At 38.9% G+C, this 24,381-nt stretch overlaps 1 long non-coding RNA gene across 1 annotated transcript in view; it reads left to right on the forward strand.

Moving 5' to 3' along the window:
• LOC132143085 (uncharacterized) overlaps positions 1-21,669 on the forward strand; it is a 28,470-nt gene extending 6,801 nt beyond the window's left edge. Inside the window, exon 3 of the long non-coding RNA XR_009434186.1 lies at positions 21,629-21,669. This is a non-coding gene — a long non-coding RNA (uncharacterized LOC132143085). The remainder of the gene's footprint in view (positions 1-21,628) is intronic.
• Positions 21,670-24,381: the final 2,712 nt, after the last annotated feature.

Raw genomic sequence — 24,381 nt, forward strand, 5'->3', positions numbered from 1 at the left:
CCTCAGATTGAGAGTACACCTTACCACAGTGTCAGCTGCATCGTTTCAGGACTGTCTGATGTGTAATTACAAAATAAGAGCCCACCAAATCTCATAAATATGCTGCTGCATCTCTACTTTCAAAAATATATAAAAATAAAAGTTATAGATTGCACAGACCACTTTCACCTCAGATTGACAGTACACCTTACACACTTTTAGCTGCATTGTTTCAGTACTGTCTGATATGTAATTACAAAATAAGAGCCTCCCAAATCTCAAAAATAAACTGCTGCATCTCTACTTTCAAAAATGTATATTAAAAAAGTTATAGATTGCGCAGGCCACTTTCACTTCGGATTGAAAGTACACCTTGCCACAGTGTCAGCTGTGTCGTTTTAGGACTGTTTAATGTGGAATTACAAAAAAGAGCCCCCTAACATTTATATACAGGTGCATCTCAATCAATTAGAATGATGTGTGAAAGTTTATCTTTTTTAGTAATTCAACTCAAATTGTGAAACTCAGGTATTAAATGAATTAAATGCACACAGAATGATGTAGTTTACATCTTGTCTTCTTTTAATCGTGATGATTTTAATTGTGATGAACAAAAACACACTGTGACGAATGGGGCAGGGCCAAAGCCATGAGATCGAAGCCGGTGAAGTTAATGAGAATGAGAACACCTGCACCACGTACCGGTCTCGAGTCCCACGGAAGAGCTCCGGACGGATAATTGGAGGAGTACAACATTGAAGGACGAGAGAGGACCAGGCCTGGGTTTTATTTTTTGTTTTGTTTGTGCGAGACAGTCGTTCGTGAGGGCGGTGGGCTGGAGTGAGTTGCCGGGCGGATGGACGAGCTTGCTGCTGGCCGCCTGGGATGTGGAGTGAAGGCTGCTGTCCTTGAGGGAGCGGAGGAGTCGCCATCATTGGCCTGGTGGCAGGAGCCTGCTGCCATCCGCCATGACTGGGGAGGAGCAGGGAACGGGGGAATCCTGCCAGCTACCAGGAGCCGTCATCGTCCACTGGGCTATCCAGTGCCGCCACAAGGCACGGTGAAAGAGTTCACCCAGCTTGTGAAGGGCTGAGCTGCGGTGTGTTTGGGAAACAGAACAATTTATTTATTTTTTCCTCTCTCATTTCTGTCTCTCCTCATCCTTCCGTCTCCTTTTCTCTCACCTCATCTGTCTGTTCTTCCCAATCGGTGGGGGGGGGGGGGGGGGGTGTTTAGGGGACATCAGTCTCGTGAGTACACTTGTGGACTACTGTTGCTCTGTTTTGTTTATTTAATTATTACAGTTTTATTTGAATGTTCACCGGTTTCCGCCTCCTCCTTCCCGACTTACGAATGTTCTTACACCCATCAATTCACTCTGTCAACAAATTATTACACACATTGCCAAAGAAGATGGCTGTTCACATAGTGCTGTATCCAAGCATGTTAACAGAAAGTTGAGGGGAAGGAAAAAAGTGTGGAAGAAAAAAATGCACAACCAACCGAGAGAACCGCAGCCTTATGACGATTGTTAAGCAAAATAGATTCAGAATCAGAATCAGCTTGCTTGCGCATACAAGGAATTTGTTTTAGTGACATAAGCTTCCAGTACACACAGACAAAAAAATAAAAAATAAAATTTGGGAAATAAATAAGTGTATAAACAATTGTGCTATAAATGATAATGGAATAGGATAGAATAAGATGCAGGGATGTACTAGGGTGGAGGGGTAACAAATAAATATAAGGATATTGCACATTTCTATTGCATAAGCATAAGTGGGGAACATTTAACTGTTCATGAGGTAGATTGCGTGGGGGAAGAAACTGTTCTTGTGCCTGACTGTTCTGGTATTTGCGGCTCTGAGGCGCCGGCCAGATGGCAAAAGTTTAATGATGGGGTAACTTGGATGTGAGGGATCCAGAGTGATTTTCTGAGCCCTTTTCCTCACTCTGGATGTATACAGTTCTTGAAGGGTGGGCAGGGGAGCACCAATAATCCTTTCAGCAGTCCGAACTGTTCTCTCTAGTCTTCTGATGTCTGATTTTGTTGCTGAACCAAACCAGACAGTTATTGAAGTACAGCAGCTCCTGTGGCAGGTTAAACTTCCTCAGCTGGCAAAGAAAGTACAACCTTTGTTGGGGCTTTTTCACAATGTGATTGTCCCACTTCAGGTCCTGGGAGATGGTGGTTCCCAGGAATCTGAATGACTCCACTGCAGACACAGTGCTGTTCATGATGGTGAGTGGGGGAAGTGCAGGGGGGTTTCTCCAAAAGTCCACGATCATCTCCACTGTTTAAAACGTGTTCAGCTCCTGGTTGTTAAGACTGCACCAGACAGCCAGCTGCTCAACCTCTTTTCTGAAAGCAGACTCGTCACCGTCCTGGATGAGGCCGATGACTGTAGTGTCGTCTGCAAACTTCAGGAGCTTGACAGAGGGGTCTTTAGAGTTGCAATAGTTGGTGAACAGGGAGAAGAGCAGAGGGGAGAGAACACATCCCTGAGGGGCACCAGTGATCCAATATATTACTGTCTCTGGTGGGACATGTAACATGCTGTCTGTATTTTGGCAGTTCATGGGAGAGATTGGCTTTATTAAAGTCCCCAAGAATGATTAAAACAGAGTCTGGGTGTTGTTGTTCTGTCTCTGTGATCTGATCAGCGAGTTTCTGTAAAGCCAGACCTACGTGCGCTTGTGGAGGGATGTAAACATTCACCAGAATGAACGAGTGAAACTCCCGCGGCGAATAGAATGGCTTGCAGTTGAAAAACTGCATTTCTAGATCTGGACAGCACATCTTCTTTAATACAGTTACATCTGTACACCAGCGTTCATTGATGTAAAAGCATGTCCCGCCGCCGCGCGATTTTCCCGTTGATTCTGCGTCGCCATCCGCTCTAAACAGCTGAAAGTCCGGCAGATGGAGCGCGCTGTCCGGTATGGCGTCATTCAGCCAGGTTTCCGTGAAACACAGAACAGCAGAGTGTGAGGAATCCTTATTTGTCCGAGAGAGCAGAAGGAGTTCGTCTGTTTTGTTGGGTAGAGAGCAGAGATTTGCCAGATGTATGCTAGGCAACGGCGTTCAAAATCCACGTTTCCTGAGTTTGACAAGCACTCCTGCTCGCTTTGATCAGCGCCGCTGCTCCTCCGATAACAATGTTCAGTAAAAAGTCTGAATAATTTAAATCCGGTAACAGATCTTGTGGTGTGTTCTGCCGAATGTTCATCAGTTCATCCCTGATGAAACTGATTGTGTTTGTTAAACAAAAAACAGGAAAAACGAACAAAAACAGTATAAATACTGGAGAGCCAAGCACTGAAGCAGCCGTGTGCGGCACCATCGAGTGACAGACTATGACAAGAATTCAAGAATTTGAGTGAACTTCACAGGGAATGGACTGAGGCTGGGGTCACGGCATCAAGTGCCACCACACACAGACGTGTCAAGGAATTTGCTGAAACACGGACAAAGTCTTAGCCGGGCTAAGGAGAAGATGAAGTGGACTGTTGCCCAGTGGTTAAAAAGTCCTCTTTTCAGATGAGAGCAAGTTTTGTATTTCATTTGGAAACCAAGATCCTAGAGTTTAAAGTAAGGGTGGAGAAGCTTATACCCCAAGGTGATTGAAAACTGCTGGTGTTGATTCATTGTGTTTTTTTTAAAACCAAAGACACTGCACCCATTTACCAAGAAATTTTGGAGCATTTCATGCTTCCTTGTGCTGACCAGCTTTTTGAAGATGCTGATTTCATTTTCCAGCAGGATTTGGCACCTGGCCACACTGCCAAAAGCACCAAATGTTGGTTAAATAGTGTTGGTCAAGTCACTTTTATTTATATAGTGCTTTAAACAAAAAAAGATTGTCAAAGCAACTGAACAACATTACTTAGGAAAACAGTGTGTCAATAATGTAAAAATGACAGTTAAAGGCAGTTCATGATTGAATTCAGTGATGTCATCATTCAGCTCAGTTCAGTTAATTTAGTAAATGAAGTGTCCCCAACTAAGCAAACCAGAGGTGACACCGGCAAGGAACCAAAACTTCATCAGTGACCGAATGGAGAAGAAACCTTGGGAGAACCCAGGCTCAGTCGGGGGGGGGGCAGTTCTCCTCTGACCCGATGAAGCCAGCAGTTCAATTACAGGCTGCAGCAAGTCAGATTGTGCAGAAGAATCATCGGTTTCCTGTGGTCTTGTCCCAGTGGTCGTTGAAGACAAGGTCTTTACAGGGGATCTGTCTCTGTGGCTCATCTAGTTGATCTGGTCTCCGCTGTCTCGCAGGGCTGTAGAGGTCCTTTCTAGGTGCTAATCCTCCATTTGTCTGGATACTGACTGAATGCGGGTGACCCTCTGATCTGGATAAAGACTGGATCTGGTGGCTACGGTGACCTCAGAATAAGGGAGAAACAGACTAATATTAGCGTAGATGCCATTCAAATACTTAGGTGCTAAACCATTCAGAGCTTTATAAGTAATAAGCAAGATTTTAAAATGTATACAATGTTTGATAGGGAGCCAGTGCAGTGTTGACAGAACCGTGCTAATATGGTCATAGTTCCTGGTTCTATTAAGAACTCTAGCTGCTGCATTTAGCATCTAGGACTAGCTGAAGTTTGTTTATTAAGCATGCAGCACAACCACCCTATAAAGCATTACAATAATCTAACCTTGAGGTCATAAACGCATGGAATAACATTTCTGCATTTGATATTGAGAGGATAGGCTGTAATTTAGATATATTTTTGAGATGGAAAAATGCAGATTTACAAATGATAGAAATGGGTTTTTTTAAAGAAAGAATTGCTATCAAATAGCAAACCTACGTTCCTAACGGATGACGAAAAATTTACAGAGCAGCAATCAAGTCTTAGTAAGCGTTATAGGCTATTACATGCAGAGTTTTTAGGTCCTATAATTAACACCACCTTTTTTAAATCGTCTATGCATTCCGTTTTTTTTTTAATTGGTATGTTTCGCCGGGCAGTGAAGAAATATAGAGCTGAGTATCATCAGCATAACAGTTAAAGCTAACACTGTGTTTTCTGATGATATCTTCTAAGGGTAACATGTAAAGCGTTTAGAGTCATGGCCCTAGTACTGAGCCTTGATGTACTCCATACTGCACTTGTTATTCATATGATACCTCTTCATTCAATGCTACGAATTGATGGCGGTCATATAAGTACGATTTAAACCATGCTAATGCACTTCCATTAATGCCAAAAAAGTTTTCTAGTCAATGCAAAAGAATGTTGTGGTCAATAGTGTCTTGCACTAAAATCCAATAGCACAAATAGAGAGATACAACCACAGAGATCGGTCTATAATTAAGTAGTTCTCAACTTTGGGATCAAGTTGTGGTTTTTTGATGAGAGGCTTAATAACAGCCAGTCTAAAGGTTTTGGAGACATACCCTTATGGCAATGAGGAATTAATAATAGTCACAAGAGGATCTATGACTTCTGGAAGCACCTCTTTTAGTAGCTAAGATTGAATAGGGTCTAACATATATGTTGTTGGTTTAGATGATTTAACAAGTTTATACAATTCTTCCTATCCTATAGTAGAGAATGACTGGAACTGTTCCTCAGGGGATCTATAGTGCACTGTCTGATGTGATACTGTAGCTGAAGGCTGCATTGTTACAATTTTATCTCTAATAGAATCGATCTTAGAAGTAAAGTAGTTCATAAAGTCATTACTGCTGTCATGTTGGGAAATGTCAACACAGTGTGCTTGACTTCCCAGCAAACTCACAAGACCTGAACCCCATAGAGAATCAATAGGATATTGCCAAGAGGAAAATGAGAAACCCAAAAAAAAATGCTGCTAAGCTGAGGGCCACTGTCAAAGAAACCTGGGCTTCCATTCCACCTCAGCAGTGCCACAAACTGATCACCTCGATGCCACGCCGAATTAAGGCAGTAATTAAAGCAAAAGGAGCCCCTACCATTTATTGAGTACATGTACAGTAAAGGAAAATTAAGAAGACCAACCATTCACAATTTTTCTTTTTATTGTTCTTAAGTATAATAACTTGTTGAGATTCATCACAATTAAAAGGACCAAAGACTTAAACTACTTCAGTCTGTGTGCATTGAATTTAATTACAATACACAAGTTTAACAATTAGAGTTGAATTACTGAAATAAATGAACTTTACCATGACTCTCAATCTGAGGTTGAGCTAGTCTGTGCAATCTAGAACGTTTATTTTTATTGATTTTTGAAAGTAGAGATGCAGCAGCATATTTATGAGATTTAGGAGGCTCTTATTTCGTAATTCCACATCAGATAGTCCTGAAGCAATGCAGCTGACATTGTGGCAAGGTGTACTCTCAATCTGAGGTGAAAGTGGTCTGTGCAATCTATAACTTTTATTTTTATAGATTTTTGAATGTAGGGATACAGCATCTCATTTATGATATTTGGGGGGCTCTTATTCTGTAATTAAGACATCAGACTGTCCTGAAACGATGCAGCTGACATTGTGGTAAGGTGTACTCTCAATCTGAGGTGAAAGTGGTCTGTGCAATCTATAACTTTTATTTTTATAAATTTTTGAAAGTAAAGATGCAGCAGCTTGGTTATGAGATTTGGAAGGCTCTTATTTTGTAATTCCAAATCAGACTGTCCTGAAACGATGCAGGTGACATTGTGGCAAGGTGTACTCTCAATCTGAGGTGAAAGTGGTCTGTGCAATCTATAACTTTTATTTTTATAGATTTTTGAATGTAGAGATGCAGCACCTTGTTCATGAGATTTCGGAGGTTCTTATTTTGTAATTCCACATCAGACTGTCCTGAAACGATGCAGCTGACATTGTGGCTAGGTGTACTCTCAATCTGTGGTGAAAACATTCTGTGCAATCTATAACTTATTTTTATAGATTTTTGAAAGTCGAGATGCAGCAGCTTGTTTATGAGATTTGGGAGGCTCTTATTTTGTAATTACACATCAGACTGTCCTGAAACGATGCAGCTGACATTGTGGCTAGGTGTACTCTCAATCTGAGGTGGAAGTCGTCTGTGCAATCTATAACTTTTATTTTTATAGTTTTTTGAATGTAGAGATGCAGCATCTCATTTATGATATTTGGGGGGCTCTTATTCTCTATGTACACATCAGACAGTCCTGAAACGATGCAGCTGACATTGTGGCAAGGTGTACTCTCAATCTGAGGTAAAAGTGGTCTGTGCAATCTATAACTTTTATTTTCATAGATTTTTGAAAGTAGAGATGCAGCAGCTTGTTTATGAGATTTGGGAGGCTCTTATTTTGCAATTCCACATCAGACTGTCCTGAAAAGATGCAGCTGACATTGTGGCAATGTGTACTCTCAATCTGAGGTGAAAGTGGTCTGTGCAATCTATAACTTTTATTTTTATAGATTTTTGAAAGTAGAGATGCAGCAGCTTGTTTATGAGATTTGGGAGGCTCTTATTTTGTAATTGCACATCAGACAGTCCTGAAACGATGCAGCTGACATTGTGGTAAGGTGTACTCTCAATCTGAGGTGAAAGTGGTCTGTGCAATCTATAACTTTTATTTTTATAGATTTTTGAATGTAGAGATGCAGCAGCTTATTTATGATATTAGGGAGGCTCTTATTTTGTAATTCCAAATCAGACTGTCCTGAAACGATGCAGCTGACATTGTGGCAAGGTGTACTCTCAATCTGCAGTGAAAGTGGCCTGTGCAATCTATAACTTTTTTAAATATACATTTTTGAATGTAGATTCAGCAGCTTATTTATAAGATTTGGGAGGCTCTTATTTTGTAATTACACATCAGACTGTCCTGAAACGATGCAATTGAGATTGTGGCAAGGTGTACTCTCAATCTGAGGTGAAAGTGGCCTGTGCAATCTATAACTTTTTTTAATATACATTTTTGAAAGCAGATACAGCATCTTATTTTTGAGATTTGGGAGGCTCCTATTTTGTAATTCCACATCAGACTGTTATGAAACGATGCAGCTGACATTGTGGCAAGGTGTACTCTCAATCTGAGGTGAAAGTCGTCTGTGCAACCTATAACTTTTATTTTAAAGATTTTTGAATGTAGAGATGCAGCATCTCATTTATGATATTTGGGGGGGCTCTTATTCTGTAATTACACATCAGATAGTCCTGAAACGACGCAGCTGACATTGTGGTAAGGTGTAGTCTCAATCTGAGGTAAAAGTGGTCTGTGCAATCTATAACTTTTATTTTTATAGATTTTTGAAAGTAGAGATGCAGCAGTTGTTTATTAGATTTGGGAGGCTCTTATTTTGCAATTCCACATCAGACTGTCCTGAAACGATTGTGGAAAGGTGTACTGTCAATCTGAGGTGAAAGTGGCCTGTGTAATCTATAACTTTTTTTAATATACATTTTTGAATGCAGATGCAGCATCTTATTTTTGAGATTTGGGAGGCTCCTATTTTGTAATTCCGCATCAGACTGTTCTGAAACGATGCAGCTGACATTGTGACAAGGTGTACTCTCAATCTGAGGTGGAAGTCATCTGTGCAATCAATAACTTTTATTTTTATAGATTTTTGAAAGTAGAGATGCAGCAGCTTGTTTATGAGATTTGGGAGGTTCTTATTTTGTAATTACACATCAGACAGTTCTGAAATGATGTAGCTGACATTGTGGAAAGGTGTACTCTTAATCTGAGGTGAAAGTGGTCTGTGCAATCTATAACTTTTATTTTTATAGATTTTTGAATGTAGAAATGCAGCATCTCATTTATGATATTTGGGGGGCTCTTATTCTGTAAGTACACATCAGATAGTCCTGAAACAACGCAGCTGACATTGTGGTAAGGTGTACTCTCAATCTGAGGTGAAAGTGGTCTGTGCAATCTATAACTTTTATTTTTAAAGATTTTTGAAAGTAGATATGCAGCAGCTTGTTTATGAGATTTGGGAGGCTCTTATTTTGTAATTCCAAATCAGACTGTCCTGAAACGATGCAGCTGACATTGTGGCAAGGTGTACTCTCAATCTGAGGTGAAAGTGGTCTGTGCAATCTATAACTTTTATTTTTATAGATTTTTGAATGTAGAGATGCAGCAGCTTATTTATGATATTGGGGAGGCTCTTATTTTGTAATTCCAAATCAGACTGTCCTGAAACGATGCAGCTGACATTGTGGCAAGGTGTACTCTCAATCTGCAGTGAAAGTGGCCTGTGCAATCTATAACTTTTTTTAATATACATTTTTGAAAGCAGATGCAGCATCTTATTTTTGAGATTTGGGAGGCTCCTATTTTGTAATTCCGCATCAGACTGTCCTGAAACGATGCAGCTGACATTTTGGCAAGGTGTACTCTCAATCTGAGGTGAAAGTCGTCTGTGCAATCAATAACTTTTATTTTTATAGATTTTTGAAAGTAGAGATGCAGCAGCTTGTTTATGAGATTTGGGAGGCTCTTATTTTGTAATTACACATCAGACAGTTCTGAAACGATGCAGCTGACATTGTGGTAAGGTGTACTCTTAATCTGAGGTGAAAGTGGTCTGTGCAATCTATAACTTTTATTTTTTATAGATTTTTGAATGTAGAGATGCAGCATCTCATTTATGATATTTGGGGGGCTCTTATTCTGTAATTACACATCAGATAGTCCTGAAACGACGCAGCTGACATTGTGGTAAGGTGTACTCTCAATCTGAGGTGAAAGTGGTCTGTGCAATCTATAACTTTTATTTTTATAGATTTTTGAAAGTAGAGATGCAGCAGCTTGTTTATGAGATTTGGCAGGCTCTTATTTTGCAATTCCACATCAGACTGTCCTGAAACGATGCAGCTGACATTGTGGCAAGGTGTACTGTCAATCTGAGGTGAAAGTGGCCTGTGCAATCTATAACTTTTTTTAATATACATTTTTGAAAGCAGAAATGCAGCATCTTATTTTTGAGATTTGGGAGGCTCCTATTTTGTAATTCCGCTTTTGACTGTTCTGAAACGATGCAGCTGACATTGTGGCAAGGTGTACTCTCAATCTGAGGTGAAAGTCCTCTGTGCAATCAATAACTTTTATTTTTATAGATTTTTAAAAGGAGAGATGCAGCATCTCATTTATGATATTTGGGGGGGCTCTTATTCTGTAATTACACATCAGACAGTCCTGAAACTATGCAGCTGACATTGTGGTAAGGTGTACTCTCAATCTGAGGTGAAAGTGGTCTGTGCAATCTATAACTTTTATTTTTATAGATTTTTGAAAGTAGAGATGCAGCAGCTTGTTTATGAGATTTGGGAGGCTCTTATTTTGTAATTCCAAATCAGACTGTCCTGAAACGATGCAGCTGACATTGTGGCAAGGTGTACTCTCAATCTGAGGTGAAAGTGGTCTGTGCAATCTATAACTTTTATTTTTATAGATTTTTGAATGTAGAGATGCAGCAGCTTATTTATGATATTGGGGAGGCTCTTATTTTGTAATTCCAAATCAGACTGTCCTGAAACGATGCAGCTGGCATTGTGGCAAGGTGTACTCTCAATCTGCAGTGAAAGTGGCCTGTGCAATCTATAACTTTTATTTTTATAGATTTTTGAATGTAGAGATGCAGCACCTTGTTCATGAGATTTCGGAGGTTCTTATTTTGTAATTCCACATCAGACTGTCCTGAAACGATGCAGCTGACATTGTGGCTAGGTGTACTCTCAATCTGTGGTGAAAACATTCTGTGCAATCTATAACTTATTTTTATAGATTTTTGAAAGTCGAGATGCAGCAGCTTGTTTATGAGATTTGGGAGGCTCTTATTTTGTAATTACACATCAGACTGTCCTGAAACGATGCAGCTGACATTGTGGCTAGGTGTACTCTCAATCTGAGGTGGAAGTCGTCTGTGCAATCTATAACTTTTATTTTTATAGTTTTTTGAATGTAGAGATGCAGCATCTCATTTATGATATTTGGGGGGCTCTTATTCTCTATGTACACATCAGACAGTCCTGAAACGATGCAGCTGACATTGTGGCAAGGTGTACTCTCAATCTGAGGTAAAAGTGGTCTGTGCAATCTATAACTTTTATTTTCATAGATTTTTGAAAGTAGAGATGCAGCAGCTTGTTTATGAGATTTGGGAGGCTCTTATTTTGCAATTCCACATCAGACTGTCCTGAAAAGATGCAGCTGACATTGTGGCAATGTGTACTCTCAATCTGAGGTGAAAGTGGTCTGTGCAATCTATAACTTTTATTTTTATAGATTTTTGAAAGTAGAGATGCAGCAGCTTGTTTATGAGATTTGGGAGGCTCTTATTTTGTAATTGCACATCAGACAGTCCTGAAACGATGCAGCTGACATTGTGGTAAGGTGTACTCTCAATCTGAGGTGAAAGTGGTCTGTGCAATCTATAACTTTTATTTTTATAGATTTTTGAATGTAGAGATGCAGCAGCTTATTTATGATATTAGGGAGGCTCTTATTTTGTAATTCCAAATCAGACTGTCCTGAAACGATGCAGCTGACATTGTGGCAAGGTGTACTCTCAATCTGCAGTGAAAGTGGCCTGTGCAATCTATAACTTTTTTAAATATACATTTTTGAATGTAGATTCAGCAGCTTATTTATAAGATTTGGGAGGCTCTTATTTTGTAATTACACATCAGACTGTCCTGAAACGATGCAATTGAGATTGTGGCAAGGTGTACTCTCAATCTGAGGTGAAAGTGGCCTGTGCAATCTATAACTTTTTTTAATATACATTTTTGAAAGCAGATACAGCATCTTATTTTTGAGATTTGGGAGGCTCCTATTTTGTAATTCCACATCAGACTGTTATGAAACGATGCAGCTGACATTGTGGCAAGGTGTACTCTCAATCTGAGGTGAAAGTCGTCTGTGCAACCTATAACTTTTATTTTAAAGATTTTTGAATGTAGAGATGCAGCATCTCATTTATGATATTTGGGGGGGCTCTTATTCTGTAATTACACATCAGATAGTCCTGAAACGACGCAGCTGACATTGTGGTAAGGTGTAGTCTCAATCTGAGGTAAAAGTGGTCTGTGCAATCTATAACTTTTATTTTTATAGATTTTTGAAAGTAGAGATGCAGCAGTTGTTTATGAGATTTGGGAGGCTCTTATTTTGCAATTCCACATCAGACTGTCCTGAAACGATTGTGGAAAGGTGTACTGTCAATCTGAGGTGAAAGTGGCCTGTGTAATCTATAACTTTTTTTAATATACATTTTTGAATGCAGATGCAGCATCTTATTTTTGAGATTTGGGAGGCTCCTATTTTGTAATTCCGCATCAGACTGTTCTGAAACGATGCAGCTGACATTGTGACAAGGTGTACTCTCAATCTGAGGTGGAAGTCATCTGTGCAATCAATAACTTTTATTTTTATAGATTTTTGAAAGTAGAGATGCAGCAGCTTGTTTATGAGATTTGGGAGGTTCTTATTTTGTAATTACACATCAGACAGTTCTGAAATGATGTAGCTGACATTGTGGAAAGGTGTACTCTTAATCTGAGGTGAAAGTGGTCTGTGCAATCTATAACTTTTATTTTTATAGATTTTTGAATGTAGAAATGCAGCATCTCATTTATGATATTTGGGGGGCTCTTATTCTGTAAGTACACATCAGATAGTCCTGAAACAACGCAGCTGACATTGTGGTAAGGTGTACTCTCAATCTGAGGTGAAAGTGGTCTGTGCAATCTATAACTTTTATTTTTAAAGATTTTTGAAAGTAGATATGCAGCAGCTTGTTTATGAGATTTGGGAGGCTCTTATTTTGTAATTCCAAATCAGACTGTCCTGAAACGATGCAGCTGACATTGTGGCAAGGTGTACTCTCAATCTGAGGTGAAAGTGGTCTGTGCAATCTATAACTTTTATTTTTATAGATTTTTGAATGTAGAGATGCAGCAGCTTATTTATGATATTGGGGAGGCTCTTATTTTGTAATTCCAAATCAGACTGTCCTGAAACGATGCAGCTGACATTGTGGCAAGGTGTACTCTCAATCTGCAGTGAAAGTGGCCTGTGCAATCTATAACTTTTTTTAATATACATTTTTGAAAGCAGATGCAGCATCTTATTTTTGAGATTTGGGAGGCTCCTATTTTGTAATTCCGCATCAGACTGTCCTGAAACGATGCAGCTGACATTTTGGCAAGGTGTACTCTCAATCTGAGGTGAAAGTCGTCTGTGCAATCAATAACTTTTATTTTTATAGATTTTTGAAAGTAGAGATGCAGCAGCTTGTTTATGAGATTTGGGAGGCTCTTATTTTGTAATTACACATCAGACAGTTCTGAAACGATGCAGCTGACATTGTGGTAAGGTGTACTCTTAATCTGAGGTGAAAGTGGTCTGTGCAATCTATAACTTTTATTTTTTATAGATTTTTGAATGTAGAGATGCAGCATCTCATTTATGATATTTGGGGGGCTCTTATTCTGTAATTACACATCAGATAGTCCTGAAACGACGCAGCTGACATTGTGGTAAGGTGTACTCTCAATCTGAGGTGAAAGTGGTCTGTGCAATCTATAACTTTTATTTTTATAGATTTTTGAAAGTAGAGATGCAGCAGCTTGTTTATGAGATTTGGCAGGCTCTTATTTTGCAATTCCACATCAGACTGTCCTGAAACGATGCAGCTGACATTGTGGCAAGGTGTACTGTCAATCTGAGGTGAAAGTGGCCTGTGCAATCTATAACTTTTTTTAATATACATTTTTGAAAGCAGAAATGCAGCATCTTATTTTTGAGATTTGGGAGGCTCCTATTTTGTAATTCCGCTTTTGACTGTTCTGAAACGATGCAGCTGACATTGTGGCAAGGTGTACTCTCAATATGAGGTGAAAGTCCTCTGTGCAATCAATAACTTTTATTTTTATAGATTTTTAAAAGGAGAGATGCAGCATCTCATTTATGATATTTGGGGGGGCTCTTATTCTGTAATTACACATCAGACAGTCCTGAAACTATGCAGCTGACATTGTGGTAAGGTGTACTCTCAATCTGAGGTGAAAGTGGTCTGTGCAATCTATAACTTTTATTTTTATAGATTTTTGAAAGTAGAGATGCAGCAGCTTGTTTATGAGATTTGGGAGGCTCTTATTTTGTAATTCCAAATCAGACTGTCCTGAAACGATGCAGCTGACATTGTGGCAAGGTGTACTCTCAATCTGAGGTGAAAGTGGTCTGTGCAATCTATAACTTTTATTTTTATAGATTTTTGAATGTAGAGATGCAGCAGCTTATTTATGATATTGGGGAGGCTCTTATTTTGTAATTCCAAATCAGACTGTCCTGAAACGATGCAGCTGGCATTGTGGCAAGGTGTACTCTCAATCTGCAGTGAAAGTGGCCTGTGCAATCTATAACTTTTATTTTTATAGATTTTTGAATGTAGAGATGCAGCACCTTGTTCATGAGATTTCGGAGGTTCTTATTTTGTAATTCCACATCAGACTGTCCTGAAACGATGCAGCTGACATTGTGGCTAGGTGTACTCTCAATCTGTGGTGAAAACATTCTGTGCAATCTATAACTTATTTTTATAGATTTTTGAAAGTCGAGATGCAGCAGCTTGTTTATGAGATTTGGGAGGCTCTTATTTTGTAATTACACATCAGACTGTCCTGAAACGATGCAGCTGACATTGTGGCTAGGTGTACTCTCAATCTGAGGTGGAAGTCGTCTGTGCAATCTATAACTTTTATTTTTATAGTTTTTTGAATGTAGAGATGCAGCATCTCATTTATGATATTTGGGGGGCTCTTATTCTCTATGTACACATCAGACAGTCCTGAAACGATGCAGCTGACATTGTGGCAAGGTGTACTCTCAATCTGAGGTAAAAGTGGTCTGTGCAATCTATAACTTTTATTTTCATAGATTTTTGAAAGTAGAGATGCAGCAGCTTGTTTATGAGATTTGGGAGGCTCTTATTTTGCAATTCCACATCAGACTGTCCTGAAAAGATGCAGCTGACATTGTGGCAATGTGTACTCTCAATCTGAGGTGAAAGTGGTCTGTGCAATCTATAACTTTTATTTTTATAGATTTTTGAAAGTAGAGATGCAGCAGCTTGTTTATGAGATTTGGGAGGCTCTTATTTTGTAATTGCACATCAGACAGTCCTGAAACGATGCAGCTGACATTGTGGTAAGGTGTACTCTCAATCTGAGGTGAAAGTGGTCTGTGCAATCTATAACTTTTATTTTTATAGATTTTTGAATGTAGAGATGCAGCAGCTTATTTATGATATTAGGGAGGCTCTTATTTTGTAATTCCAAATCAGACTGTCCTGAAACGATGCAGCTGACATTGTGGCAAGGTGTACTCTCAATCTGCAGTGAAAGTGGCCTGTGCAATCTATAACTTTTTTAAATATACATTTTTGAATGTAGATTCAGCAGCTTATTTATAAGATTTGGGAGGCTCTTATTTTGTAATTACACATCAGACTGTCCTGAAACGATGCAATTGAGATTGTGGCAAGGTGTACTCTCAATCTGAGGTGAAAGTGGCCTGTGCAATCTATAACTTTTTTTAATATACATTTTTGAAAGCAGATACAGCATCTTATTTTTGAGATTTGGGAGGCTCCTATTTTGTAATTCCACATCAGACTGTTATGAAACGATGCAGCTGACATTGTGGCAAGGTGTACTCTCAATCTGAGGTGAAAGTCGTCTGTGCAACCTATAACTTTTATTTTAAAGATTTTTGAATGTAGAGATGCAGCATCTCATTTATGATATTTGGGGGGGCTCTTATTCTGTAATTACACATCAGATAGTCCTGAAACGACGCAGCTGACATTGTGGTAAGGTGTAGTCTCAATCTGAGGTAAAAGTGGTCTGTGCAATCTATAACTTTTATTTTTATAGATTTTTGAAAGTAGAGATGCAGCAGTTGTTTATGAGATTTGGGAGGCTCTTATTTTGCAATTCCACATCAGACTGTCCTGAAACGATTGTGGAAAGGTGTACTGTCAATCTGAGGTGAAAGTGGCCTGTGTAATCTATAACTTTTTTTAATATACATTTTTGAATGCAGATGCAGCATCTTATTTTTGAGATTTGGGAGGCTCCTATTTTGTAATTCCGCATCAGACTGTTCTGAAACGATGCAGCTGACATTGTGACAAGGTGTACTCTCAATCTGAGGTGGAAGTCATCTGTGCAATCAATAACTTTTATTTTTATAGATTTTTGAAAGTAGAGATGCAGCAGCTTGTTTATGAGATTTGGGAGGTTCTTATTTTGTAATTACACATCAGACAGTTCTGAAATGATGTAGCTGACATTGTGGAAAGGTGTACTCTTAATCTGAGGTGAAAGTGGTCTGTGCAATCTATAACTTTTATTTTTATAGATTTTTGAATGTAGAAATGCAGCATCTCATTTATGATATTTGGGGGGCTCTTATTCTGTAAGTACACATCAGATAGTCCTGAAACAACGCAGCTGACATTGTGGTAAGGTGTACTCTCAATCTGAGGTGAAAGTGGTCTGTGCAATCTATAACTTTTATTTTTAAAGATTTTTGAAAGTAGATATGCAGCAGCTTGTTTATGAGATTTGGGAGGCTCTTATTTTGTAATTCCAAATCAGACTGTCCTGAAACGATGCAGCTGACATTGTGGCAAGGTGTACTCTCAATCTGAGGTGAAAGTGGTCTGTGCAATCTATAACTTTTATTTTTATAGATTTTTGAATGTAGAGATGCAGCAGCTTATTTATGATATTGGGGAGGCTCTTATTTTGTAATTCCAAATCAGACTGTCCTGAAACGATGCAGCTGACATTGTGGCAAGGTGTACTCTCAATCTGCAGTGAAAGTGGCCTGTGCAATCTATAACTTTTTTTAATATACATTTTTGAAAGCAGATGCAGCATCTTATTTTTGAGATTTGGGAGGCTCCTATTTTGTAATTCCGCATCAGACTGTCCTGAAACGATGCAGCTGACATTTTGGCAAGGTGTACTCTCAATCTGAGGTGAAAGTCGTCTGTGCAATCAATAACTTTTATTTTTATAGATTTTTGAAAGTAGAGATGCAGCAGCTTGTTTATGAGATTTGGGAGGCTCTTATTTTGTAATTACACATCAGACAGTTCTGAAACGATGCAGCTGACATTGTGGTAAGGTGTACTCTTAATCTGAGGTGAAAGTGGTCTGTGCAATCTATAACTTTTATTTTTTATAGATTTTTGAATGTAGAGATGCAGCATCTCATTTATGATATTTGGGGGGCTCTTATTCTGTAATTACACATCAGATAGTCCTGAAACGACGCAGCTGACATTGTGGTAAGGTGTACTCTCAATCTGAGGTGAAAGTGGTCTGTGCAATCTATAACTTTTATTTTTATAGATTTTTGAAAGTAGAGATGCAGCAGCTTGTTTATGAGATTTGGCAGGCTCTTATTTTGCAATTCCACATCAGACTGTCCTGAAACGATGCAGCTGACATTGTGGCAAGGTGTACTGTCAATCTGAGGTGAAAGTGGCCTGTGCAATCTATAACTTTTTTTAATATACATTTTTGAAAGCAGAAATGCAGCATCTTATTTTTGAGATTTGGGAGGCTCCTATTTTGTAATTCCGCTTTTGACTGTTCTGAAACGATGCAGCTGACATTGTGGCAAGGTGTACTCTCAATCTGAGGTGAAAGTCCTCTGTGCAATCAATAACTTTTATTTTTATAGATTTTTAAAAGGAGAGATGCAGCATCTCATTTATGATATTTGGGGGGGCTCTTATTCTGTAATTACACATCAGACAGTCCTGAAACTATGCAGCTGACATTGTGGTAAGGTGTACTCTCAATCTGAGGTGAAAGTGGTCTGTGCAATCTATAACTTTTATTTTTATAGATTTTTGAAAGTAGAGATGCAGCAGCTTGTTTATGAGATTTGGGAGGCTCTTATTTTGTAATTCCAAATCAGACTGTCCTGAAACGATGCAGCTGACATTGTGGCAAGGTGTACTCTCAATCTGAGGTGAAAGTGGTCTGTGCAATCTATAACTTTTATTTTTATAGATTTTTGAATGTAGAGATGCAGCAGCTTATTTATGATATTGGGGAGGCTCTTATTTTGTAATTCCAAATCAGACTGTCCTGAAACGATGCAGCTGGCATTGTGGCAAGGTGTACTCTCAATCTGCAGTGAAAGTGGCCTGTGCAATCTATAACTTTTTTTAAAATACATTTTTGAAAGCAGATGCAGCATCTTATTTTTGAGATTTGGGAGGCTCCTATTTTGTAATTCCGCATCAGACTGTCCTGAAACGATGCAGCTGACATTTTGGCAAGGTGTACTCTCAATCTGAGGTGAAAGTCGTCTGTGCAATCAATAACTTTTATTTTTATAGATTTTTGAATGTAGAGATGCAGCAGCTTGTTTATGAGATTTGGGAGGCTCTTATTTTGTAATTACACATCAGACAGTTCTGAAACGATGCAGCTGACATTGTGGTAAGGTGTACTCTTAATCTGAGGTGAAAGTGGTCTGTGCAATCTATAACTTTTATTTTTTATAGATTTTTGAATGTAGAGATGCAGCATCTCATTTATGATATTTGGGGGGCTCTTATTCTGTAATTACACATCAGATAGTCCTGAAACGATGCAGCTGACATTGTGGTAAGGTATACTCTCAATTCGAGGTGAAAGTGGTCTGTGCAATCTATAACTTTTATTTTTATAGATTTTTGAAAGTAGAGATGCAGCAGCTTGTTTATGAGATTTGGGAGGCTCTTATTTTGTAATTCCAAATCAGACTGTCCTGAAACGATGCAGCTGACATTGTGGCAAGGTGTACTCTCAATCTGACGTGAAAGTGGTCTGTGCAATCTATAACTTTTATTTTTATAGATTTTTGAAAGTAGAGATGCAGCAGCTTGTTTATGAGATTTGGGAGGCTCTTATTTTGCAATTCCACATCAGACTGTCCTGAAACGTTGCAGCTGACATTGTGGCAAGGTGTACTGTCAATCTGAGGTGAAAGTGGCCTGTGCAATCTATAACTTTTTTTAATATACATTTTTGAAAGCAGAAATGCAGCATCTTATTTTTGAGATTTGGGAGGCTCCTATTTTGTAATTCCGCTTTAGACTGTTCTGAAACGATGCAGCTGACATTTTGGCAAGGTGCACTCTCAATCTGAGGTGAAAGTCCTCTGTGCAATCAATAACTTTTATTTTTATAGATTTTTAAAAGGAGAGATGCAGCATCTCATTTATGATATTTGGGGGGCTCTTATTCTGTAATTACACATCAGACAGTCCTGAAACGATGCAGCTGACATTGTGGTAAGGTGTACTCTCAATCTGAGGTGAAAGTGGTCTGTGCAATCTATAACTTTTATTTTTATAGATTTTTTAAGGTAGAGATGCAGCAGCTTGTTTATGAGATTTGGGTGGCTCTTATTTTGTAATTACACATCAGACTGTCCTGAAACGATGCAGCTGACATTGTGGCAAGGTGTACTCTCAATCTGAGGTGAAAGTGGTCTGTGCAAACTATAACTTTTATTTTTATAGATTTTTGAAAGTAGAGATGCAGCAGCTTATTTATGAGATTTGGGAGGCTCTTATTTTGTAATTACACATCAGACTGTCCTGAAACGATGCAGCTGAGATTGTGGTAAGGTGTACTCGCAATCTGAGGTGGTCTGTGCAATCTATAACTTTTATTTTTATAGATTTTTGAATGTAGAGATGCAGCAGCATGCAGCTGACACTGTACTTTCTGTCTGAGGTGGAACCAGTCTGTGCATTGTAGAACTTTTATTTTTATAGCTTTTCGAATGGAGAGATACAGCAAGCATATATTATTGTTCTTATTTTGTAATATGAGTATTAGAGGGTTTTTATTTTGGTATTCAGCATCAGACAGTAACGGACTGTGTGTTGGGAAAAAAAAGTAGCGTTCGCTGGAAGAGCACTGCAATCAGATCAGCTCTCTGACGTAATACGCAGTTTATAAGGGACTCTAGAAATAACGTGGCGGCTAGATTGACCGTGCTTTTCTACTTGGCGGCTGGCTTGACCGCAGTGACAATTCCCTGTGGCCTGGCAGCCGATTTTGCCCGCTATTTTAATATCATTATTGTATAATTGCCTGCCGAATGTACTAAAGCGATCATTTGCGAATCCGCCATTTGATAATTAAATCTCTAATAAGTCATGAATTGTTAGTCATGACTCGCGCGCTCTCTGCGCCTCCACCAAACGGTTTGGATCAGACTCAGATTAATCAATGAGAGAGAGAGAGAGAGAGAGAGAGAGAGAGAGAGAGAGAGAGGGAGAGGGAGAGAGAGAGAGAGAGAGAGAGAGAGAGAGAGAGAGAGAGAGGATTGCTGGAGCAGAGAAGCAGAACTACTGTTCAGGGTTCCAGGTCAGTTTCATCTGTAAAGATTCTTTTTTGTCTTTGTTTTTTTATTTAATCAAGCAGCAGCACGTTGCTCATCAGTCATCACTCAAAATACTATATAAAGGACATCGTTATTATCTGTAGTAATGTTACAGTAGTAATTTAGCTGAAAAACAATCACATTTTTTTTTATAGGTTTAGGGGGAGCTACGACAGACAACAACACAACCCTTACGAAAATTAACGTTTTAATATATTTCTATAAATCCAGAGAAAATAGTTACTATTGTTTAACTGTGATAACCAAAAATGTAAAATGATTTTACAAATTGAGTTATTTAAAAATAAACACAAATCCATTTGCAAAAAACAAAACAAAACAAGGTTATTGTATAGGCTAAAAAAAGCATGGTCAATTTTTGTAAGGAAAACATGACTCGTGTACAGTATTAGGATTTTTCTATAAAGATATTGTAGTATTGTAGAGTATTGTATTGTAAAGTATAGTTTTGTTCAATCTTGAGTATTAAAGTCATGAGAGAGATGGATAACAGGGCAAAATAAAGAAACTGAAGAGAAAAATGGAAGTGAAGGTGCAGTTCAGGAGAGAACTTTTAATTATTTAGCATGTCCACAAATTAAAGATTTAAACCTTTTTTTTTATCTCAGGTCCATACAAAAAATAGTTTTGTCCATGAATTTGTTTGCATGAGTTTGAATTTTCCAGTCTGAATTTTTTTCCCAGTCCGCCCCTCCTGTAAATGAATGGCAAAGACATGGTTTCATTTACTACACATAGGCCTACTGAAGCTCGCAGTGTTTTCAACCTCTGCCGCCTCAATATAGGAGTACACGAGCACATAAACATAATTTCTAGAACTGCTTTGTGTCACTTCATGTGCATTTTACTTATTTTGAGAAAACTATCATCATATACAGAGACAGCAGTTTCAAAAAAAAAAACACCAATGTTTCAGGAGTTTATTACACAGAATACGTCACATGCTTATTAGATAACTGTATTTAAGTTGCTGTATATGCTTTTATTTATTATTCTTTAATTTTCAAATTTAGAAAAGTAATCAAAAAGTACTCAAAAGTAATTAGTTACATTACTTTAATAAAGTAATTGAAAAAGTTACACTACTATTACATTTTAAACAGGGTAACTTGTAATCTGTAACCTATTACATTTCCAAAGTAACCTTCCCAACACTGCTGATAATGGCATTGTATATTTGTAGTTATATTGCCTGCAAGATTCAGTTTTTCATTATTCACTTACCAACTATAGGATCCAAGTACCTCTGTGGTGAAGAAGAGAGATGTGACTCTAGGGCTGTGACGGTTGCCATGACAACCGCGTCACCGCGGTGGTCAGTTGCTACCGCGGTTGTCTACTGCCACCGGCGGTAGTGCACGTGACGTCACAAACTCTATAGCAAGCAAAATTCAAAGTTTTATATATAAGTGTAATAACTGGAATAGTTGCAAATTCTAAGTCTATGGCAATTAACAAATTACTTCAAACACAGTGTTTCCTTTAGATTGGCAGATTTGAGCGCAGGAAAATACAGTTTATGCATTCAGCAAATTAATTTAGTATTGGGCGATGGATCATGTTGGGAAAGCAAATACCACATCACCAATCTGGAGTCATCTGCATTCATGTCACCCATCAGCGTTTGCACAAGTTCTCGCAAACGCTGGCTGGTCAGGTTTGGTGAGGCTTTCTCCAAACTGGCCAAATACAAACGAGACCGCGATAAATAAAAGATGGTATCAAGAAAAATGGCAATGATTCCTATTTCAAAGAGAGCGTGTTCAGATGAGGAGTTAATGAGCTTGCTTGGTGGCGGAAAAATAAACCGGACGCAACACAACCGCGTTGCGACAGGTTTAGTCTGTCTAGTGTCTATACAGGACATTTGAACTCTTGGCGCTTTTCCATTACCAGTACCAGCTCGACTCGGCTCGACTCGCCTCGACTCGGCTCGCTTTTCGCTCTGTTTTCCATTGCAGATAGTACCTCCACAATAGTACCTGGTTGTCATAGCGACGCTGCAGGAAACTGCCGTGACGTAATCTTCTACGCGACACACACCCGCTACCCACACACACAGGACAATGGAGGAAATCGAGTGCATGTTGTTTTTGATCCTCGGGATATATTGGATATATCACGCAATCTCTGGCCAAACTTTTTAAAAATGGCGGGGTTATTCTGGATACTATCTGGATACTATTGCTGGCGCGTGTAATGATGACGCAGTGAATAGTGACGATTCTCTCTGACCAATCAGCAGTCTGCTGTGTTTTCACGTCACATTATAGTATCGCCTCAGCTCGCTTGGAACCTCGCCGGAGGTGGTACGAAAAAAAGTACCTGGAAGCCGGTACAGGTACAACTTTTACACAGTGGAAAACCAAACAGAGCCGAGTCGAGGCGAGCCGAGGTGAGCTGGTACTGTGTAGTGGAAAAGCGCCATCTGTGTACCAGTACCTCACAGACTGGATGGGGGATTTATCATGTCGTGTTGTGCTGCATCCAGTGTAGCATCACTGATTATAATGAGTATTTTGTCGCGCTGCGTCGCTCGCGTCTGTTAGACAGGGTGTATTTAACTTTCTTATTTAGGCTATACTTTCTTGTTTAATTGCATTATTTCTTTGATATTTATTTTAGTGTTTTGCAGGCGGCGTTCACTGACAGAAGTGCTCAAATAAACACGAACTGACGAGTTAAATAGGATGTTAGATGAGTGAGACATCTCTGGGATGATTTTATAGACATGTGCATACATATAAATATATCCTGTATATAATATATATAAAATATATTACATGCATGCACAGTTTAAGTCAGCTTTAATCACCTTTTTTGGTAATTCCATTCCACGACACTGCTTGCACATAGTTTATTTCGCAGTTTGACATGAAAGGATACGCACAAAGGAAGCGCGCACAAAGTGAAGTGGGTGTCTGAAACGTCTCCTGTTCAGTTATTCTGCGACTGAATAAATTCACTTCTTGTCATGAGAAAAAGTGACAGAAGCAGCAGTTGTGAGTGGGTGGCCATCCCCGCCCCTACGTTAAATATTTTGAATAATTTCGCCTTCGTTAACGAGCAAATTTTGACACTAATATATTTATACATTAACACACTAACACACACACACACATACACATATATACATATAAATTGTTTTTTGTTTTTTTTTCAACACCACCACCGGTGGTTGTTCGTCCATGACTACCGCGGTGGTAAAAATCAGCCACCGTCACAGCCCTACGTGACTCTGAGATGCCTCATTGAATACATGGGAGAGAGTGGGCAAGAGCTCATCTCTGACTACTATGTAAGTATTGTTTAAAAAGCATAGTTGTTGTTTTTTTTGGGGGGGGGGCACTTATTCCTAAGATATCAATCTTAGGTCTGTCTGAGTTTAGTGCGGAGCTGGAGTTGGGGATTGGTTATCTCGTCTTAGAACATATACTATAATTGGGTGCAGAGGCGTCGTGCCCATTCGAAGTGAGGGGGCACGTGCCCCCTCAGATTTCTGAGCCAAGTGGATTTTAAATGCAGCTTCCAAACGAAACAAAAAAAAATTGCAGAATAATATTTTTTATATATTTGATACAATCACAGCGGTGTGATTAGATCGTTAAGTGCACAGCATCAGCTGCTAAATTCAAATCTGCGTTCGCTGGCTGGCGCTGAGCCAGAGACAGACGCGTTCATACAACGCTTCATGATAACCAATCAGAAACTATTCTGTTGCGCTTATGGATGCAATGGCCAATCAGAGACGTCCAGAAGAGTCATCACTGAAACGCAGTGTTTTGTTTACTTGCTCGCTGACTGAATTATTTAGTGAATTCTCTCATCAGAAACAACAAAAGTGCAGATGTGCGTACGAATGTAAGTAAGATATTCGTTTCATAATGTAAAGTGCTTCAGTGATTTTAATGGGAGTTTTTGAGAGTGCCTGAACTCTGGCTAGAATGAATGAAAATGTTTTTTGATAATGTAAATGTTCTTTACTC

Source organism: Carassius carassius, chromosome 7 (genome assembly GCF_963082965.1).
Source record: "Carassius carassius chromosome 7, fCarCar2.1, whole genome shotgun sequence".
Taxonomy (NCBI): domain Eukaryota; kingdom Metazoa; phylum Chordata; class Actinopteri; order Cypriniformes; family Cyprinidae; genus Carassius; species Carassius carassius.